Below are 21,389 nucleotides of genomic sequence, written 5' to 3'. Positions count from 1 at the left end.
CTCAATCTGTCTTGTTGATGGATGGACAATGGTTTTCTTCCTTCTAAACTACAGTTCACCAAAGGAAATGTATGGATGGGAAGACTACTTTTCCAACCATTCAGTCACTCAGAGCACTGTACTAAGTTCTTGAGAAAATACAATAGAGTTAATAGATCTGTGCCTTGCCTTCAAGGAGTTTACAATCTAGTTTCCAATTGTAGTTAGATCCTTCTCCAATGTGCAGTCCTCCAACAGAGCAAAGGCCTTAAGCTCATTCGCTCCCTCGGCTTCAACTACCATTTCTAACACAGTTGACTACCAAATCTACATTTGTAGGCTAAGCCCTTTATTGCCCTTATCTGTTGCTTCCTCTGCATCAATTTCATACTTAGCTGCATAGCCCTTAAGCTCTTTGGTACTCTGATACTCACTTTGGTTCCATAGCACTTAGGTAAATATTCTTATGCTCTTCCCTACCAGTAATCAATTTTAATGTCTGTCTTCCCCTATAGACTGTGAGCTCCTTATGGACAGGGATTGCATCTACCAACTAGGTTGTATTGCACACTCCCAAGAGGCTAGCACAGTGCTACACACACACACACACACACACACACACACAGAGAGAGAGAGAGAGAGAGAGAGAGAGAGAGAGAGAGAGAAAGAGAGAGAGAGAGAGAGAGAGAGAGAGAAAGCAGTCAGTAAATGGGTGAAGTTATATTTTAGGCTTTCAAAAGGATGGGGAACATTGTAAACAAAATTCGATTTTTCCCATTACTTTATCAAATAGGTCAAGAAGTTGTAAAACACCTGAGATGAGCCTTCTAAACTTAGTTGTGTTTTCACTTTGTTCAGGGAACTTTTCTGGAAACTGGCCTTATGTGAAACTGGAAATTGCAAAATTTAGAAAAGATAATAATGATTGCATTTATTAAGCACTTACTACGTGCAAAGCACTGTTCTAAAGGCTGGGGAGGTTACAAGGTGATCAGGTTGTCCCACAGGGGGCTCACAGTCTTAATCCCCATTTTACAGGTGAAATAACTGAGGCACAGAGAAGTTAAGTGACTTGCTCAGAGTCACACATCTGACAATTGGTGGAACCGGAATTTGAACCCATGATCTCTGACTCCAAAGCCCGTGCTTTTTCCATTGAGCCACGTTGCTTCTCTAAAAGATGGTTCTCACAGTCAATGATTGGTCATTCAAAAAGAGTAAATGATCATCAATGGTATTTATGGAGCACTAACTTTGTGCAGAACACTGAAGTAAATGTTCGGGAGAGTACAATACTTAGTAAACGTATTTCCTGCCCATATTGATTTTTTTGTTATTGTTTGGTACTTTCCCAAGAATATAATAGAGGGTTCTGCATACAGTAAGTGCTCAATAGATACAACTTCCCTGGAGGCCCCCACTCTCCCACTTAGTTTAGTCTTAGCACTTCTTGAATTCCAAAGCCCACTCCCCATTAAGCACAAGGGCAGAAGGTTGAAGGTCCAGGTGTGGGGAGTTTGGGGGGGCACCCACAATTCCTGGAGTTTGGGCTGGATCCGCATCTGTACACTGGGCAGGGTTTCACGTAGGGTGGGAGGTGGAGTCAGCAACAGGAAGATCGAGAAGCAGTGGTGCCTAGTGGAATGAGAACCTAAGAGTCAGAGAACATGGATTCTAATCCTTGCCCCACTAATTCCTGCTGCTGTGACCTTGGGCACGTCACCTAATTTCTCCATGCCTCAATTTCCTCAACTGCAAAACTAGGATTCAGTATCTATTCTCCTTCCGAATTAGAGATGTGGAAGCAGGATTGCAACTGTCCTGATTAATTTGTATTCACTCCAGTGCTCTAAACAGTGCTTGGCACATAGAAAGTACTTAACATTTACTATTAAAAAAAAATCCTCTTCTTTGAGAGGACACGAGAGCCTAGGTGGCAAACAAGAGCTGAAGTGACTTTATGAGGCATGTTAGTAGGGAGATTAGAAATTAATCAGGAAAGCCCTTGTGGTGCAAGACTGCATCAAATATCTTTAATTTATCTTGTCTTAGAAATTGGCTTGGTACACAAATGACAGCGCTATTGCTGTTGTTATTATTATGAATAAAATCAATAATAACATTTTATCTGAAGCTAGCGACAGAGGATCAAGGAAGTGGCAATGCACCCCAGAGAGAAAGTCTAATGCCCTCATGAATTAAATTAGACACTAAGCGTTTCCCTATGTGCACGCTGGATTGTGAACTCCCTAAAGGCAGGGATCGTGTCTATTTATCGTATTATACTCTCCAAAACACCTAGTAGAATACCCTGCTTTCAGGATGTGCTCAATAAATATCACTAATTGTTTAAATTTGACAAGATGTGGCTTTTAAACACTGCAGCTTCTCTGTTCATTGCATTCTGCATAGCTAAAATAATCCTGCCTTTGTTGTTGTTGTAATCAGTGTTTTCCTCCACTTGGAAATTTCCTGGAGGAGGTAGTCCGAACAACTCTAAAATGCTTGGCTATTTTTAATCCGCCAAAAAATATATACACCTACATACATTATATACCCATATTATATATGTAAATATGCATAAGTTCACATACTGAGAAGTAGCATGGTCTAAAGGATTGAGCCCAGATCTGGGAGTCAGATTTACCTGGGTTCTAATCCTGGCTCCTCCACTTGTCTGAGTGCGAGCCTGGGCAAGTCACTTCATTCTCTGGGCCCAGTTACCTCATCTGTAAAATAAGGATTAAGAATGTGAGCCCTTCATGTCACTTGTATCTACCCAGGGCTTAGAACAGAGCTTGATACATAGTAGGCGCTAAACAAACACCATCATCGTCATTATTATTATTACTATACTAGGTAAAGTATGTTCTACATATGAAATACTAGAATTCCAGGACAATGTAATCCTATAGTAAGAATTCATCAAAATCGTTTTTCTTCATCAGTAGCAGTAGAATTTCTATCAAGTCATCTTCAAGGTCATGAAGAGCCACTAGAAAAAGTCATAATATTGCAAAGAAATATATTAGGAAAGAAAAGATATTCTCTGTTGTGCTTCACTAACAGTTTTCCCTTGGAATCGATCAGATATCATCAATAATTAATGTTACATTGAATGGATATGGTTCGTCTAACAATGTTGATAAACTGCAAAAATAAATAGAAGTTTCATTTTGGTAAGATGATTTAGCATAGCAACCAGCCTTTTAGAAAGTAGAGGTAAGCATTTTGTATTCAGATGGAACGTCTAAGAATGCTAATCAAATACGACTTGCCTTGTGTTTAAGTTTAACTTGGCATATATAGCTTTCTGGAGTGTCATAAAGATTGAACGATGATCACTTACAATATTGACGAGCAAATGGGTTTACAAAAGTTCATTCATTCAATTCATTCAATCGTATTTATTTAGCATTTACTGTGTGCAGAGCCCTGAACTAAGGGTTTGTAAAGTACAAATTGACAACGTATAGAGACCGTGCCTACCCAACAAAAGGCTCACAGTCTAGAAGGGGGAGCAAGACAACAAAACAAAACAAGTAGACAGGTGTCAATACAATCAGAATAGATAAATAGAATTATAGCTACATGCACATCATTAATAAAGTAGAGTAATAAATATATGCAAATATACACAAGTGTTGAGGGGAGGGGAAGGAGATAGAACAGTGGGAGAGGAAAATGGGGGGCTCAGTCTGGGAAGGCCTCCTGGAGGAGGAGAGCTCTCAGTAAGGCTTTGAATGGAGGAAGAGAGCTAGTTTGGCGGATGTATGAAGGGAGGGCATTCCAGGCCAGGGATAGGGCAAGGGCCAGGGGTCGACGGCAGGACAAGCAAGAACGAGCAACAGTGAGGGGGTTAGTGGCAGATGAGTAGAGTGTGTGGCCTGAGCTGTAGAAGGAGAGAAGGGAGGTGACGTAGGAGGGGGCGAGGTGATGGAGAGCTTTGAAGCCGAGAGTGAGGAGTTTTTGCTTGATTCGAAGGTTGATAAGCAACCACTGGAAATATTTGAGGAGGGGGGTGACATGGCCAGAGCGTACAAAGATACAGAAGTGAATCGGAGTGAAGTATAGACTTGAAGCAAGGAGAGACTGGAAGATAGGAGATCAGAAAGGAGGCTGATGCAGTAATCCAATCGGGTGAGGATGAGAGATTGAACCAGCAAGGTAGCAGTTTGGATATAGAGGCATGGGCGGGTCTTGGCGATGTTGTAGAGCTGAGATGGTCAGGTTTGGGTGACAGATTAGATGTGTGGGGTGAATGATAGAGCAGAGTCAAGGATGACACCAAGGTTGCGGGCTTGTGGGATGGGAAGGATGGTAATGCCGTCTACAGTGACTGGAAAATCAGGGAGAGGACAGGGTTTTGGAGGGAAGATAAGGGGCTCAGTCTTGGATATGTTGAGTTTTAGATGGCTGGCGGACATCTAGATGGAGATGTCCTGAAAGCAGGAGGAGATACGAGTCTGGAGGAAGGGAGAGAGAGCAGTGGCAGAGATGTAGATTTGGATGTCATCAACGTAGAGATGATAGCTGAAGCCGTGGGCGAGAAGGAGTTCAACAAGAGAGTGAGTGTAGATAGATAATAGAAAGGTACCAAGAATTGACCCTTGAGGAACCCCTACAGTAAGGGGATAGGAGTCGGAGTAGGAGCCCGAGAAGGAGACTGAGAATGAACGGCCAGAGAGATAAGGAGAACCAGGAGAGGACAGAGTCTGTGAAGCCAAGGTTGGATAACATGTTGAGGAGAAGGGGGTTATCCGCAGTGTCGAAGGCAGCTGAGAGGTCGAGGAGGATTAGGATAGAATAGTAGTCATTGGATTTGGCAAGAAGGAGGTCATTGGTAACCATTGAGAGGGCAGTGTCGGTGGAACGTAGGGGACGGAAGCCAGATTGAAGGGAATTTAGAAGGGAGTTGGAGTTGAGTAATTCGAGGCAGCGAGTTTAGACGACTCATTCTAGGAGTTTGGAAAGGAAGGGTAGGAAGGAGATAGGGTTATAACAAGAAGGGACAGTGGCGTCAAGGGAGAATTTTTTTAGTATGGGGGAGACGTGGGCATGTTTGAAGGCAGAGGGGAAGTAACTAGAGGAGGGTGAGCGGTTGAAGTGGGAAGTTAAGGAGGGGGGAGGGAAGGTACGAGTGTTTTCACAAGATGAGAGGGAATGGGGTCCGAAGTACAGGTGGATGGGTGGCTCTTGAGAGGAGGGAGGAGATCTTGTTGTGATCGGGTTTGTCTGATATCCATTTTGTTTTCCCATCCCTTCCTCCCATCCCTTTGTACACCCTTCTTCACAGAAGAAGAATGCCCGCAAAAACTTCCCGCCACAAAACCTGCCTAACCAAGGCCTCCCCCACCCTGACCTGCCTGACAAAAGCCATCCCTGTTGTCCACTAGCGGACTTGACATGACTGACTCCATTTTGTGCAGGCTGAGAGAACAACTCCTTTTTGTATTGTCTGCAACAGATGCCTTCAAGGCCATTAAACAAGTAACACTTATCTATGTAAGGTCCTAGGTCAGATGACATCCTGACAAGACAGTGACAACAGAAGATAACAGAATTTACACACCTATCTATACAAGGCCATATGGCAGATAACAACAACCTTTACAAGGCAGTAAAAACAGAGAATTTACAGCATCCTGTTGGTCCTAATTGGATTCCTGAAATTCCTAAATGCTCCCTCCCATGTTGCTGTAACTGAATAAAAGACGCAGTGAGAATGGGATCAGGGCTGCTTGATCTGGGTCCCTGGCCCCTTGCAGCCGCGCGCTAATAAAATCCACTTCTAAATTTCTACTTGGGTCTCACTCGCTGATTCTCGGCACAACATTTGGAGGCCCTAGTGAGATGCACGGTGTCCTGTGTCACCGTGGAGACCCAACCTGGGAGGACCTCGGCCTCGGGGGAAGGAGACCATTCTGCTCTGACTTCTAGGGGGGCCGGCCCCTGAGACGTTCCAGGGCCCCGGAACTCAAGGCTGAGAGGTCTAAACTGTCCCCTGACGCCGAATGAACCTCATTTCGGCCTGGTGGATCCTGGGATCGGCAACGATCAACAACTTCCAGAGGTAACCTGGTTTCTGTTTTCCGGAGGGAACGAGTGCCGGACGCGGCAGTTAGCGCTTTGCGCCTCGATTCCCCGGGCACCCCAAGACGTTGGGTCTCTGCCCGATTCTGGTTCTGGTTCTGGTTCCGCATTTGTCTGTGAATCTGTTCTATATGTGGAAGCGTTGCCTTTAGGAAATTCTGTTTTACGATCCTCTGTCTGAAACCTCCTCGCTCACAGACTGCCAGGCAGGTTTCCACCTGGATCGGGGACGAATATCTTCAGGGCAACTTCTCCAATGTCTACTGGAAGGATGTGTTCGCCTCCAGGTTGTTGTTTGTTTGTGTCTCTGTGTTGTATGAATGGGAGGTTCAGCCAGCACGCCAGAAACGCCTTTGAACTGTATGCTCAGTCACTTTAAAAAAGGATACCGGGATGGGTATGATTATGGGATTACCCTAAAGAAACAGAAGCTCATTCTATTTTGCATGAATGAGTGGCCCACCTTGGGGGTGGGGTGGCCCCCTCGGGGTAGTTTTGATAAGCAAATTGTAAACAAGGTTTGGAGAATTGTGACTGGGACCCCTGGCCACCCCGATCAGTTCCCCTATATTGACGTTTGGCTGGACCTCATTACCCACCCCCCTCCCTGGTTGAAAAATTGCTCCCTGAAAAGGGGCATCCGAGTTCTTTTTGCCCAACCTAAAAAAGGGCCCCCTTCCAGGGACAGCCCCCCCCAAAAAAAAGTCCTCCAGGAGTCCTAGGAGGATGATCTTCCCCCCTCCTTGTAACCCGGGCGCCCTTCGGGACGTCCCGCAGTTTGAGAGCCCGCCCTGGACTCTCAGAGAGAGTCGAGTGGCATAGGCCCCATTAAAGGTACCCAGATTCGAGTATTGGGATGGACCTCCAAAATATGGACGGGGGAGGTTACTTATCATTGTACGTGTTTCCATAAGCGCTTAGTACCGTGGTCAGTGCACGGTTAAAGTTCTCTAGATACTAGAAAGTGACAGGAGTGTCTGTTTGACTTGAGGAAACGAAGGTGGGAAAAGGAAAAATCTCAGTCAAAACCGAGTGGTGGGAAGTCCCTCCCGGAAATTCCGGAAGGCAGTCCGATGAACTTTCAAAGTATAAGAGAAAAGAGAAGAAATTAATTATAAAAATTATTATTAAATAATTACATATTACTGCCTAACTTGGGCTGGCGCCCACCTCGGAGGGAACGTCTTCTGGCCAAAGTACGGATCCTCCGAGGACTGGGTTTGCCAAGAATTGAACATCTATGTAATTATGAGGGAACCCCGGAATGATGGGGAATTTGTGTATGCCGCAGTCTGGCGGCCGTCGGTGGGTAAATTTGTGCTGAAGGAAATAGATGAGAAGAAAGATAGAGGGGGAAGAAAGAGAAAAACCGGCACACCAAAGTGATGTTGCAGACTCCAAAACAACAGGAAAAGCAAAGAAAGATTATGATATAAATCGTGCAGATGGTGGCAAAGTTGATCATGATTTATTACGCCTGCGGCCGGCTGGGGCATAAGAAAAGAGGGTGTCCTCAGCGGGAAAAAGAAAAGAGTTCTAGGTACATGAAGGAAAAGGGAAGGTGAAAAAATTGCAGTTGAAGGAAATTGTCTGCTCAGCCATCTACACCCTGTGAAGCAGGTGTCCCATAAGGGGGGAATGAGGGGTGGAGAGATTGCCTCTGAAGGAAATTGTATGTGTATGAAGGTTAGAGTAAGTGTGTGTGAAGGAGAACGAGAAGGGACAGGAGATAATTTTAGTAATTCCTTCGTGGAGGGGGAAGACTAGGGGGATCAGGAGCCCATAGAACAAGCCCACCCTGAGCCCTTGACAAATTTGAGGGTGGGCAGAGAAAAACAAGATTAACAGTATTATATCCTTTTGATAGGCACGGGCGCTACCCGATCGTCTCTAACCAGACAGCCGATGAGGGCCAGAATCGAGAGGGAAATCATTAGGATCTCGGGGGTGCAGGGGGAGAACTTCCCGGTCCCTGTTACAGAGACCTTAGGACTAGAATACCTAGGGTCAAACTTCTCGGGAAAATTCCTGATCATACCCGAAGCCGGGGTAAACTTGTTGGGAGGGCTCTTAACCTCGGCGGGAAAAACCATTAAAAATAAGGAGATTTTGTCTTTACTAGATGCGGTCTGGATGCCGGCCCAGGTGGCCAGCATCCATCGCCCCGGGCACCAGCACGGGGACTCACCCGAGGCCATTGGCAATCAGGCAGCGGATGAGGCTGCCCGAGTGGCGGCAAAGTCCCCTCCCAGCGTTGCCCCCTTATGCCCTGTTTTTGACCCTAATGATACACCGGCCCCTCACTACTCCCCCTCGGATGATTCCTTCGCAAAACAAAAAGGGGGGACTAGAGACGGGTCAGGATGGTGGGTCCTTCCAGAGGGAAGAATTTTTGTCCCTGAGGAAGTAGGGAGAGAATGGATCACGCGGCTACACCAGATCACCCATCTGGGGGTATGAAAGATGGGCTTGTTGTTGAGAGATAGGTACTTTATCCCACACTTGGACAGCCCCTTAGCGAGCATAACCACCCGGTGTGGAACATATGCACAGGTAAATGCGAAGCAGGGGAAGGCTGCTCCCTCAGGAGTCAGATTGCCGGGATTGCAGCCAGGAGAAAACTGGGAGGTAGACTTTACAGAGGTGAAACCCCCCGCGGCAGGCTATCGATACCGCCTGGTATTTGTTGACACTTTTTCAGGGTGGGTAGAAGCTTTCCCAGTTAAACACGAAACAGCCATGGTAGTGGTGAAAAAGATTCTAAATGAACTTCTCCCGCGATTTGGTCTCCCACTGGGACTCGGGTCTGAAAATGGTCCAGCATTCATAGCCAAAGTGTCCCAAGGCATAGCCAAACCTTTAGGAATAGAATGGAAATTACACTGTGCCTATCAACCACAGAGTTCAGGTCAGGTAGAAAGGACCAACCGAACTCTTAAGGAATTCCTCACCAAACTGGTCCTTGAAACTCAGGAAAATTGGGTAATGCTCCTCCCACTGGCCCTACTCCGAAGCCGATGTACCCCCAATAAGTCGGGTCTCGCACCTTTTGAGATTCTGTTTGGTAGACCCCCGCCAATCCTCCCTCTAATCCGGGAGGAACTCAAGGTGGACGCTACTAATTCTTCCTTGATTAAGTTCCGGCAGGGTCTCCAGAAAACACAGGGAACACTCCTGAAATCTGTCCGAAACGCCCTGCCAGTTCCCACCTCTGCACCCGCACACGCCTTCCAACCCGGGGACTCGGTCCTGGTCAAGAAATTCACCGCCTCCGGCTTGGAGCCTAAGTGGAAGGGCCCTTACACCGTCATCCTGACCACGCCAACAGCCGTCAAGGTTGACTCCGTTCCTGTCTGGCTCCATCACAGTCGAGTGAAACCTGCTGCGGCCCCGACATGGAAGGCGGAGGCACAGGCCGACCCCCTAAAGCTAAGACTCTCCCGCATTTCCTCCTCCTCGCCTCCCTAATGACCCCCTCTCCCTCGATGTCATTCAACCCTCATGCCCCAAAACCCAAAAACACCTGGACGATGAAAAAGGGGGATCAGGTACTCTGGACATTCTATTCAGAAGAAGGTACATGGACCCATAACCAAGGTTTGAATGATGGCCGGTATTTCCGGTTGGATTTATGCTCCCTCTTCCCCACCTCGATCGGAGGCGCTTCCCCTTGTAGTAATCCGTTTTCTGAAGTAAGAATGTGCCCGGGGTTCCTTACAGATGGCTGGGATGCCAGGTGCCTGGATAGGTCGTCCCATTTCTGCCCGAAATGCGCCTGTGTGACCGCCATTGTAGCATCCTCGTTCCGCGGGGCGGCTTGCGGGGCCAAAGAGGGCTGCGTGGGGACGGATCCGCACCTGACTATCCAAAAGGACCCAACCCCTGGATCCACAACCTTGTTTCTCACCCTTTGCAACCCTGAGAGTAGGTTCTGGAATACGCCCCACGAATGGGGCATGAGATTAGATGGCAGAAATAGGGCCTGGGCGGACCCTGGGATTATCTTTACCATTGCTAAGCAATCCCCCGTAACATCCTACTTGCCAATCGGCCCCCTTGGGGAATTTGCTCTGCCCCCAAAAATCCTCCCTAGACCTCGGGCCCCGTCCTCCACTGTCCAGTCCTTACCACGGGCCCCGTCCTCCACTGTCCAATCCCATCAGACACCCACCGGGGCAATTGGCTCTCAAGAGCCAGGTGAGGGGGAGTCCTCCAGCCAGAAACCCCCTCATCCTTCAGTCATGGGCCTCTTACAGGCCGTTTATGGGGTGGTCAACTCCACTCGACCAGACCTGGGCCTAAGCTGTTGGCTATGCATGGATGCCCAGCCTCCATACTATGTTGGAGTGGCTATCAATAACTCTGTGTCTCCCACCTCCGATTCTGACAACTGTGAATGGGACCAGCCAGGGTTGACTCTTGGGGATGTCCAGGGCTCTGGGGTTTGCTTAATCTCGGATAACACGAACCTCCATACCTCCCCATACTCGCCTGTCTGCTCCCTCAGTGTGATGGTCCGGTCCTCCTCCGGTTCTGCTTACTTCCCCGCCCCACCGGGCACCTGGTGGGCGTGTTTGGACGGAATCACTCGATGTGTTTCAGCCAGAGTTTTCCTTGCTCACCCCGGTGGCCCTCTCTGTGTGCTAGTCTCCATCGTTCCCAGAGTGTCCTTGTTGCCTGGCACTGATGGGTGGGACCACTTTTCCCTGCGGGAGGATTGGTCCCTCCATCATAAGCGGGCTGCCCCGCTGTTCATCCCCATTCTAGTGGGGTTGGGTTTAGCGGGTTCTGCCGCCCTGGGCACTACCGCACTGGTGCGGGGGGAGGCTAGCTACAGAGAACTCAGCACCCAGGTGGATATTGACCTCACCCACCTTGAGCACTCCATTTCCACTCTGGAGCGACAGGTTGACTCCCTGGCGGAGATGGTCCTCCAGAACCGGAGGGGTTTGGACTTATTGTTTCTGAGACAGGGTGGCCTCTGTGCCGCCCTGGGAGAGGCCTGCTGCTTTTATGCGAATAACTCTGGAGTTGTTCAGGAGAGCCTCTATCTGGTGAGGAAAAATTTAGCAGGCAGGCAAAGGGAGCGTGAACGGGCCGAAACCTGGTACCAGAGTCTTTTCCGGACATCCCCGTGGTTAACCACGCTTGTGTCTGCCCTAGCTGGCCCCTTGTTTCTCCTCGTAGTTGCCCTGCTCGTCGGACCCTGCTTAGTGAATCGCCTCCTAGAATTTGTTAAGTCCCGCATCAACTCTGTTAAGCTGCTTCTCATTAGGGATCTCCACTATCAATCCCTACAAACTGAGCCCGTTGGCCGGTATGACGATGTCGCCACAAACGTGTCAAGGGTTTGACACTCTGTCCATAAGAAGTGGGGAATGTTGTGATCGGGTTTGTCTGATATCCATTTTGTTTTCCCATCCCTTCCTCCCATCCCTTTGTACACCCTTCTTCACAGAAGAAGAATGCCCGCAAAATCTTCCCGCCACAAAACCTGCCTAACCAAGGCCTCCCCCACCCTGACCTGCCTGACAAAAGCCATCCCTGTTGTCCACTAGCGGACTTGACATGACTGACTCCATTTTGTGCAGGCTGAGAGAACAACTCCTTTTTGTATTGTCTGCAACAGATGCCTTCAAGGCCATTAAACAAGTAACACTTATCTACGTAAGGTCCTAGGTCAGATGACATCCTGACAAGACAGTGACAACAGAAGATAACAGAATTTACACACCTATCTATACAAGGCCATATGGCAGATAACAACAACCTTTACAAGGCAGTAAAAACAGAGAATTTACAGCATCCTGTTGGTCCTAATTGGATTCCTGAAATTCCTAAATGCTCCCTCCCATGTTGCTGTAACTGAATAAAAGACGCAGTGAGAATGGGATCAGGGCTGCTTGATCTGGGTCCCTGGCCCCTTGCAGCCACGCGCTAATAAAATCCACTTCTAAATTTCTACTTGGGTCTCACTCGCTGATTCTCGGCACAACAATCTCATCTGAAGATACTGCTGGGAAGGATGGGAAACTAGAGGAGAGGGTTGAGAGTGGGGGGATGGAGAAGGGGGAGAGCTGATTTTGGGGAGCTGAGACCTGGTGGTGTTAAATTTTAAGATTAGGGTTTGTGGCTGCAGGGACCAGGCTGCTCTGCATGTGCTTACTACACCCACTTCCACCTGGAATAGAGGCGGGAAGTTCTACTGGAGCCCCAGGGCCAGGGCTGCCTTGGGTTGCTCCACCGACATCCTATCGGGAAAAGGGCCGAGGCCCCTTTAAGAACCCGTGCAGCGCCCACTGACGTCATCTTGAACTGTCAAACTGAGGCGTCCTTCCTCTGCTCTGTCCTGTGATGTCAGTCAGGAGGAAAGGGGGCGGGGTGCATAAGGGATGGGGCCTAGAGGGGCGAGGCCCAGAGAGGGCGGGGCACAAATGACAAAAAGAGGACATGAAGGGGGGAGTGAGTAACTCCCCCCTCCCCTTTCATCCTCCCTCTCTCACTCTCGACTCCTCTGTCTCTCCCCGGACTGACCCTCCCCCTTCTGACTCTCTCCCAGTCTGAGTCTCCTATGTCGCTCTCCCACGTTTGACCTCCCCTCGTCTGACTCTCCTTATGTCTGACTATTTCCTGGCTGACTTCCCCTGTATGACCCTCCCCAGCCCGACTGCCCTCCTCGGACTCTCCCCCGTCAAACTGTCCCATAAATGGCTCCCCGCTGTCTGACTCTCCTCTTGGCACTCTTCTTGGCCTGACTCCCCCGTCAGACTCTCCCCAAGTCTGAACCTCCCCCATTCATTCATTCATTCATTTATTCAATCGTATTTATTGATCACTTACTGTGTGCAGAGCCCTTGGGAAGTACACGTTGGCGACATATAGAGATGGTCCCTACCCAACAACGGGCTCACAGTCTAGAAGGGGGAGATAGACAACAAAACAAAACATGTGGACAGCTGTCAAGTCATCAGAATAAATAGAAGTAAAGCTAGGTGCACATAATTAACAAAATAAATAGAATAGTAAATATGTACACGTAAAATAAATAGAATAATAAATCAGTACAAACATATATACAGGTGCTATGGGGAGGGGAAGAAGGTGGGGCAGAGGGAGATGAGGAGGAGGAGAGGAAAAAGGGGGCTCAGTCTGGGAAGGCCTCCTGCAGGAGGTGAGTTCTCAGTAGGTCTTTTTAGGGAGGAAGAGAGCTAGCTGGACGGATGTGCAGAGGGAGGTCATTCCAGGCCAGGGGAAGGACGTGGGCCAAGCATCGAAGGCGGGACAGGCGAGAACAAGATACAGTGAGGTGGTTAGCGGCAGAGGAGCAGAGGGTGCGGGCTGGGCTGTAGAAGGATAGAAGGGAGGTGAGATAGGAGGGGGCGAGGTGATGGAGAGCCTTGAAGCCGAGATCTGATGTTCTTCTTTCTCACCCACTGCCCATCTGACTCTGCCCTCACCTTCCTCTCCCCTGGGCCTAATCATCCTCTCAGGGTGACTCCCTGTCAGCTGAGTGTTCCAGAGGGGTGAGGAGGATTGGAGGCAGGGAAATGCCAGGGTGCAGCACAAAGTAGGCACTTAGTAAATACCTCGCTGTACTGATTTAAGGGGAGGGGAGGGGAGCCAGGCCACCACCCTCACTTGGTCTCTCCCTCCTTCCTTCCCTCCCTCTCGGGTCTCATCCGGGGGTTGTTCCAGGACTGTTCTCCCCCTCGGGCCCACCACCTTCCACGCTGGTACATGAAGAATCTCTCCTGGCCGTGGATCTGCCAGTCGTGATCGGCCATAGTGGCTCTGGAAAGAAAGCAACTTGGGGGAAAACCTGCTGTCAGTGAGGACAAGTGGTGGCCCCTCACTCTCCACCACTTTTCTGTTTCCCCCTGCTTCACTGGGCCTCACCAGGGCCGGCCATGTGTCATCTTTTATCATTTCATCACTCCTGATGGGTCTGCCCTAGGGCCCTCACCCAGCTGACTCTGTTAGACCGGCAGACCCTGAGGGGCAAGGACCAAGCCTGATTCCCAGCCAGGAGTGGTCTCCCAGTGTTCAGTACTGTGCACTGGCCATAGAAAACGCTAACAGATGCCCTCTACACCCTGGCACTCCTGCACTGGCCTTTGGATAACGGGCCCGAAAGAGGCCTGGAACAGAACCTTCCCCCACCCTCCAGCACAGGGACCCCTCCCCAGCTTTGCAGCCCACATTTCCAAACTTCTGCCAGGTCCCTTCCAACCATGGAGACACCCCCTGCTCCCAAGCACAGATATGCCTCTCACCGTGGTCGGGGTGGGTCCTGGACTCTGTGCTAAACTCAGAAGCATCAATATGCACAGGTTTGGATCAACCAAATTCGTTCCGACTCGAGCCTAGTAGCCGCACAGCTGCCTTTTTGTCTCTCTCAGGCGAATACTGCCCAGCGGGGCAGAGGGCAGATGTAGAGGGTTCTGTTGCCACGGGCACCATTGTATAAGGTCCTTGGTGAGGTGGGGTCAGAGCTTGTCATGAAAGGACAGGGCAACACCTTTATGAGGGCCCTGAAAAGTGGCTAAAGAGCTAGAGCCTGGAGTCAGAGGGTGCTGTGTGACTTCGAGTAAGTCACTTCATTTCTCTAGGCCTCATCAATCAATCAATCAATCATATTTATTGAGCTCTTACTGTGTGCAGAGCACTGTACTAAGCGCTTGGGAAGTACAAACTGGCAACCTATAGAGACAGTCCCTACACAACAGTGGGCTTACAGTCTAGAAGGGGGAGACAGTGAACAAAACCAAACATACTAACAAAATAAAATAAATAGAATAGATAAGTACAAGTAAAATAAATAAATAAATAGAGTAATAAATATGTACAAACATATATACATATATGCAGGTGCTGTGGGGAAGGGAAGGAGGTAAGATGCGGGGGATGGAGAGGGGGACGAGGGGGAGAAGAAGGAAGGGGCTCAGTCTGGGAAGGCCTCCTGGAGGAGATGAGCTCTCAGTAGGGCCTTGAAGGGAGGAAGAGAGCTAGCTTGGCGGATGGGCAGAAGGAGGGAATTCCAGGCCCGGGAGAGGACCTGGGCCGGGGGTCGATGGCGGGACAGGAAGGCTGAGTAGGTGTGAATGAGGTTGTCGTTAATGTAACTTGGTGGTAACAAGGGCCTTTTTCCCGGGGTGGGGGCGGGGGAGTTAGTCAGGACCGGACCGGGAAAGGGGGTTGGGGGGCACTATAAGGAAGGTCGCTTAAGTGGGTGGGGGTGGAAGCAGGGGGTGTCTATGACGGCGCTAGGAGGAGAGGAAACTTCCGGGAGTAGCGGGGGCCACGCGGTGTGATGGCGGGCGGGCCTCTTGGGAACGGAGTCCCGGGCGTCTATGGCAGGCCTCTCAGGCGCCCTGAGGAGAGTATCATTCCTGGAGCAGCGGGGGCCACGCGGTGTGATGGCGGGCGGGCCTCTCTGGAACGGAGTCCCAGGCGTCTATGGCGGCGCTCTGAGTAGAGGCACCTTCCGGGAGCAGCGGGGGCCACGCGGTGTGATGGCGGGCGGGCCTCTTGGGAACGGAGTCCCGGGCGTCTATGGCAGGCCTCTCAGGCGCCCTGAGGAGAGTATCATTCCTGGAGCAGCGGGGGCCACGCGGTGTGATGGCGGGCGGGCGGGCCTCTCGGGAACGGAGTCCCGGGCGTCTATGGCGGCACGCTTTGAGGAGAGGATCCTTCCGCAGCAGCAAGGCTGCGCGGTGTGATGGCGGGCGGGCGGGCCTCTCGGGAACGGAGTCCCGGCAGTCTGTGGCGGCGCTCTAAGGAAAGGATCCCTCCGGGAGCAGCGTGGGCCACGCGGTGTGATGGTGGGCGGGCGGGCCCTCATCCACCCCATCTGTAAAATAGGGATTAAGACTGTGAACCCCTTCTGCGACAGGGACTGTGTCTACCACTGGGGTAGATCTTGCATCTACTCCAGTGTTCGAAAAAGTACTTGGTGTATAGAAAGTGCTTAATAGTTACCATACTCGTTAAGTATTATGATTACTACCATTATCAAAAGCGGTTCGGGTCCAGCGACTCATTGGCTAATGTTACCTGGGGAGGGGTGTCTCTTGGCCAGATTCTGCATGGGGAATTTCCCCTATCCCACCTGGACCCTTCCTCCCCATCACACTTCCTGCCTGCCTCCTCTGCTCGGGAACCAGTCCGGGCAACAACACTGAGCTACTGTTATCACAGTAATCAAAATATTCTCTTTCAGATTTGGTAAGTGATTACAATGTGCCAAGCATTGCACTAAGCACGGGGGTATGTACTAAAGGGCTCACGTGCAAAGGAAGAGGAAGGACAGGATTTGAAATCCCTCTTTATAGTTAGGGAAGCTGAGCTCCAGAAAACTAAAGGAACTTATTCAAGGTCACAAAGTGTGGAAGAGAGAGCCCAGATTAGAACACAGGTCTCCTGATTCCCAGTTCTCTGTAATGTCCACTAGGCCACGCTACTACAACTACTACTACTACTACTACTACTACTACTACTACTACTACTACTACTACTACTGCTGCTGCTGCTGCTGCTCCTACTACTGCTACCGCTACTACTACTCTTATTACTAGTATTCCTATTGCCATTATTACTACTACTGCCACTTTCACTTAGCACTACTACTGAGTTTACTACTATCACTAATACTGCTATTGATGCTGCTGCTGCTGCTGCTGCTACTACTACTACTACTACTACTACTACTACTACTAATACTACTGCCAATTCTACTATCAGGAATTCATTCAGTCAATGGTATTTATTGACTGATTACTGTGGGCAGAGTGCCGCATAACAAGAGGGGGAGACAGACATTCACATGAATAAATAAGGAATTTATAACATGAACTTTAAAGATATCTACGTCAGTACAGTTTGAATGGGGGAGGAGAATTTCTAATGCCCAAAGTTCCGCGATCCAAGTGCAGAGATGATGCAGAAGGAAGAGGGAGCTGGGGAAAAGAGAATTCAATCACAGAAAACATCTCGGACAAAATGTAACCTTAATAAGTCTTGGAAAGTGAGGAAAGAAGTGGTTTGGTGTATATTAGTCAGCCAATCATACTTATTGAGTGCTTACTGTGTTCAGCGCAATGTACTAAGCCCTAGAGAGAATATAATTTAACAATACAACAGACATAACGAGTTGTCTACACGCGCTGCCTCGAATTCCTCAACACCAACTCTCTCCTCGACCCCTTCCAGTCTGGCTTCCGTACCCTACATTCCACGGAAACCGCCCTCTCAAAGGTCACCAATGACCTCCTGCTTGCCAAATCCAATGGCTCATACTCTACCCTAATCGTCCTCTACCTCTCAGCTGCCTTCGACTCTGTGTACCACCCCCTTCTCCTCAACACGCTATTCGACCTTGGCTTCACAGACTCCGTCCTCTCCTGGTTCTCCTCTTATTACTCCGGTCGTTCATTCTCAGTCTCTTTTGCAGGCTCTTCCTCCCCCAACCATCCTCATACTGTGGGGTTTCCCCGAGGTTCAGTGCTTGGTCCCCTTCTATTCTCGATCTACACTCACTCCCTTGATGACCGCATTCGCTCCCACGGCTTCAACTATCAATCTACGCTGAATGAAACCCAGATCTACATCTCTGCCCCTGCTCTCTCCCCCTCTCTCCAGGCTCGCGTCTCCTCCTGCCTTCAGGACATATCCATCTGGATGTCTGGCCGCCACCTAAAGGGAAGGGAAGGAGGTAAGATGGGGGGGGGGGATGAAGACGGAGGCTAGCGGGAGAGGAAGGAAGGGGCTCAGTCTGGGAAGGCCTCCTGGAGGAGGTGAGCTCTCATTAGGGCCTTGAAGGGAGGATGAAAGCTAGCTTGGCGGATGGGCAGAGGGAGGGCATTCCAGACCCGGGGGATGACGTGGGCCGGGGTCGATGGCAGGACAGGCGAGAACGAGGAACGGTGAGGAGATTAGCGGTAGAGGAGCGGAGGGTGCGGGGTGGGCTGTAGAAGGAGAGAAGGGAGGTGAGGTAGGAGGGGGCGAGGTGATGGACAGCCTTGAAGCCCAGGGTGAGGAGTTTCTGCCTGATGCACAGATTGATTGGTAGCCACTGGAGATTTTTGAGGAGGGGAGTAACATGCCCAGAGCGTTTCTGGACAAAGACAATCCGGGCAGCAGCATGAAGTATGGATTTAAGTGGGGAGAGACACGAGGCAGCACCATGAAGTATGGATTGAAGTGGAGAGAGACACGAGGATGGGAGATGAGAGAGAAGGCTGATGCAGTAGTCCAGACGGGATAAGATGAGAGCTTGAACGAGCAGCGTAGCGGTTTGGATGGAGAGGAAAGGGCGGATCTTGGCAATGTTGCGGAGCTGAGACCGGCAGGTTTTGATGACGGCTTGGATGTGAGGGATGAATGAGAGAGCGGAGTCGAGGATGACACCAGGTTTGCGGGCTTGTGAGACAGGAAGGATGGTAGCGCCGTCAACAGAGATGGGAAAGTCAGGGAGAGGGCAGGGTTTGGGAGGGAAGACAAGGAGTTCAGTCTTGGACATGTTGAGTTTTTATAAAGAAGGGCTGACTGTGCTATGTGATCGTGTTTTATGGGCTAGGAGGCTGAGATACGCAGAAAGCACTCTTTTAGTTTTAAAACTATAAAACTGTTAAACTGACAAACCTGGGATTCACCATAAATGGAATACAGAACTTATTTCTGTGAATACCATGTGAAATTTTAAATTTTCTTTTGCTATTTCTCTGCTCCTTGGCAGCAGGATAATCATGATCTTGCCTTTATGAAGCAGGCAACTGGATTTGCCTCAGTTTTCTTTTAAAACATTTCAGAATAGATGTCTGCAATAACAATGTGATAGCCAGTTTATTCTCTGGGGGTAAAATTCAGTTTAGCTTGTTTGGATAATGGCAGTGGTCAGCTGCTTTATTAGCCTCTGTCTGAAGCTACGAAACCATTATTGCTAACATATTCCGAGTTGAGACTATCTCTCCTTGTTTGTTTTGCAGTAATTAATCCTCCTGAAGGGAGAGAAAACTCGGAGTCAGTAGCTGGGGATTGACCAGTATGGTGAACTGCAAACCAAAAGGGAACCAAATTGTTGTAAGGATCAAGAGACAAAGTGGAAAAAAAGTCTCAAGTGCTGCAAACAGCAATCGTAAGAGCACAACAAGGAACACACTTAACATTTCCCTTTTTTTAAAAAAATGGTATTTGTTAAGCACTTACTTTACATCTAGCACTGTCCCTGTCCTACATGGGACTTACAGTCTAAGTAGGAAGGAGGACAGGTAGTGAATCCTATTTTACAGGTAAGGTAAAAGAATCCCAGGTAAATTAAGTGCATTGCCGAAATCACTCAGTAGGCAAGTCACTGAGCTGGGATTTGAACCCAGGTCCTCTGATTCCCAGGTTTGAGCTTCATCCAGTAGGCCACGCTGGTTCCCCAGGTGATGAGCTCTTTTCCAGGAGTATTTTAGAAATGAGGGATTTTGCACGTTTCCTGAATTGAGGAAACCTGTCCATTCTGGGAGCCTTTGATTCTGGACCAGTCCCTTATACTGGACATACTACAAAGTAACCTTGGTTTTTCCAACACAGTTTGTTCCCTTAACTGTGGGTGTCCCTCTAAGCTCTGTTGGAGACCCTTTTCTATCACAGGCTTGGGAGTCAGAGGACCTGGGTTCCAATCTCAGCTTTGCCAAATGCTTGCTGTGTGAACTTGGGCAAATCATTTCACTTCTCCAATCCCAGTTTCTCCTGTTCTGCCTCTGATTTAGACTGTGAGCCCCATGAGGAACTAGGACTCTAATTCACTTGAAACCAACCCTGTGCTTAGAACAGCGTTTGCACATAGTAAATGTTTAACAAATACCACTAAATAAAGAATTACACTCACTCCATTGGGGAGTTTATCCACTCCCAAGGCTTCAACTACCTCCTTTATGCAAATGACTTTCAGATCTATCTCACTAGTCTTGACCTCTTCTGTGAACTTCCATTTCCTTTCACCTCCTGGCCATCTCTGCTTAGATGCCATGTCTGTGCCTCAAACTCAATCTGTCCAAATTTGAACCCTTTATCTTAGCTCCCAAGTTCTTTCTTCCACCTAACTTTCCCAACATGGTTCACAACATCACTATTTTCCCATCTTCAAAGTCTGCAATGTTGGCATTATCCTTGACTTCTCCCTGTCTCTTAATCTCTACAACTAGTCTGTCACTAAATCCTGACAATTCTCCAATCACAGGATTTCTAAAATTTGTTCCTTCCTCTCTTTTCAAGCGGCTATTATGCTTGTCCAGAAAATTTCAATATGCTTTCTTGACGTATTATGTGCTTATGCTTGCAAAGCGCTGTCCTAAACACTTGAGAATACAATACCACAGAGTTGGTGGACAGGTTCCGTTCCCAAATTACAGTCTGAAGAAGGGGAGCCAGACATTAAAACGAATTACAGATATGTACATAAAGTGCTCTGTGGCTGAGGGTGGGGTGAACAAAGTTATAGATACAAGTGCAAGTGTGAGGCAGAAAGTAGAAGGACTAGGGAAAATGAGGGTATAGTCAGGGAAGGCTTCTTGGAAGAGATGTGATTTTAATATCAGAGGAGTGCAGGAGAGAGTTGGAGTTGAGGAAATCAAGGCAGCGGGTGTAGACGACTCGTTCTAGGAGTTTGGAAAGGAAGGGTAGGAGGTAAATAGGGCAGTAACTGGAAGGGGCAGTGAGGTCAAGAGAAGGATTTTTTAGCATGAGGGAGACGTGGGTGTGTTTGAAGGCAGAGTGAGTGGTTGGAGATGGAAGTTAAGGAGGTGAGGAGGGAAGGAGTGAGAGTTTTTTTAAAGTGAGAGGGAATGAGGTCCGAAGCACAGGTGGAGGGGGTGGACTTGAGAGGAGGGAGGAGATCTCATCTGAAGATAGTGCTGGGAAGGATGGGAAAGTAGCGGAGAGGGTTGAGCGTGGGGGGTATGGAGAAGGGGGAGAGGTGACTTTGGGGAGCTCAGACCAGATGGTGTTAATTTTCCAAATGAAGTAGGTGGCCAAATCGTTGGGGGTGAGGGATAGAGGAGGGGGAGGAACAGGGTCCTGAGGAGCGAGTTAAATGTCCGGAACAGCTGACAGAGGTGATGGGCATCGGTGTCCATAAGGGAAGAAAATGTTTTGCCTGGCAGAAGAGATGGCAGAGTTCAGGCAGGAAAGGATAAACTTAAAGTGAACAAGTTTTGCCTGGTGTTTAGATTTTCGTCAGCAGCGGTCAGCAGCTCGAGCATAAGGGTGAAGGAGGCAGACAGTGGCAGTGATCCAGGGTTGTGGGTTAGTGGTGCGAGAGCGACGAGGGATAG

This window comes from Tachyglossus aculeatus (genome assembly GCF_015852505.1).
Source record: "Tachyglossus aculeatus isolate mTacAcu1 chromosome 12 unlocalized genomic scaffold, mTacAcu1.pri SUPER_6_unloc_3, whole genome shotgun sequence".
Lineage (NCBI taxonomy): Eukaryota > Metazoa > Chordata > Mammalia > Monotremata > Tachyglossidae > Tachyglossus > Tachyglossus aculeatus.
Note: the sequence above shows the minus strand (reverse complement) of the source record.